A 1,799-nucleotide genomic window follows, 5' to 3' on the forward strand; every position below is an offset into this window, starting at 1 on the left:
GTCTGTCTGTCTGTCTGTCTGTCTCTCTGTCTCTCTGTCTCTCTGTCTCTCTGTCTCTCTGTCTCTCTCTCTCTCTCTCTCTCTCTCTCTCTCTCTCTCTCTCTCTCTCTCTCCCTCCCTCTCTCTCAACTCTCTGTATCACACGGTGCACTGAATGTGTGCAATTTAAAACATTCACTTTCAATCCCTGCATGGAATATTACCTTTCCAGTGTCCACTGTCTCCATCATTCGAGAGGAAATTCTACTGTCCTGTCCGAACTGTCCACCGGCTCACCTGCGCCCCCTGGAGGTCAGGCTTCGGATGTGTTTGTCTGTCTGTCCCTCCTCTATCTGTCTGTCTGCTTGTCTGTCTGTCTGTTTTTCTGTCCGTTGACCCACCAATCCATCCATCCATCCATCTGCTTACTCTCTTTCAATCTCTCTCTCTAACTCTCTCTCTCTCTCTCTCTCTCTCTCTCTCTCTCTCTCTCTCTCTCTCTCTCTCTCTCTCTCTCTCTCTCTCTCTCTCTCTCTCTCTATATATATATATATCCTTCCGTCACTGCACTGAGGCGTGTTATTATATCCTAGCGCCAAGTCCTCCTTGAGAGGTGTGCTATACATTAGGTAACAAATTAAGGACAGGATTATTAGAGGGCTTTCCAGAGAGCTCAAGCACAACGGTCACTGTGATTAACAGTGTCTCTCACAGAATATCCAGAATAGGTAATAGGTATCCAGAGTAGGTAGAATATTAGTAACCAAACTGCATACAGGAACGGTCGCAGGAATCCTAATTGCAAAGTCAGCATTCACTGGCTCAGCTTGGCTGCCTTATTGATGTTCATTCATGTTCGTTGAATGCAGGAAACGACTTTTCTTAATCAGCCCTTCAGGGCCCCAAGACACCACGCGACATAAATGTAAGAGATTACGGTTTATGTCTAGTAAGAAGGGATTTAAGTTGGATTTTAAAACAATTTATATCAAATTATAACAACTTAAATGAAAAAGATTTGCAAGAGGTTTTTTATTTTGCTGTCATTGCATTTCCATCTCTCCGTGAAGATCCCCGTGACGACGGGCTCTTGCCGTCTCATACAAAAGGTGCATGGTAGTCTGAAAAAACCCGAGACTCGTCTATTCTGCAGGCAGCATAAATGGGTAAAAAACACGTATTACAGCAACATCAAAGGAAGGCAGAGAGGACAACGTTGCATATCCAGGAATACAATCAGCTCTAGAGGCAGCGATTTAATGGCACCGTATGATGCCAGGGCCTAGAAAAGCAATCCTCCAGTTGTATGTAATCCTACATAAAACTGTAACCGATCAAAGGTGAACATGTTGAATAAGTTTGGATGGAATGACATATTCTCGTTCACAAAATCGATTGAATTACATTTGCAGCAATGATTTATCCCTCGGAGTGCCTCACAGCTCACAGCTCTGACCATCAGACTGCTGGGAGAGAGAGAGAGAGAGAGAGAGAGAGAGAGAGAGAGAGAGAGAGAGAGAGAGAGAGAGAGAGAGAGAGAGAGAGAGAGAGAGAGAGAGAGCACACATTGCACACATTGCACACTTTGCACACATTGCACTTCACAATAGGAACACATAAAATAGAAAACTGTTTAGAATATAATTATTTAGGTCTGAAAATAAGTCCCACTGGAATCTTCAATCCAGCAGTCAATGAACTGAGAGAGAAAGCTCTTTGATTATTCAATCAAAAGACAAATTGACATTCAGATTCCAATTCTAACTTGTCTCAAAATACTTCAAGCAATTATTGAACCCATCCTGCTCCATGGAAGCGAA

This window comes from Gadus chalcogrammus, chromosome 15, assembly GCF_026213295.1.
Source record: "Gadus chalcogrammus isolate NIFS_2021 chromosome 15, NIFS_Gcha_1.0, whole genome shotgun sequence".
NCBI classification, from domain to species: Eukaryota; Metazoa; Chordata; class Actinopteri; order Gadiformes; family Gadidae; genus Gadus; species Gadus chalcogrammus.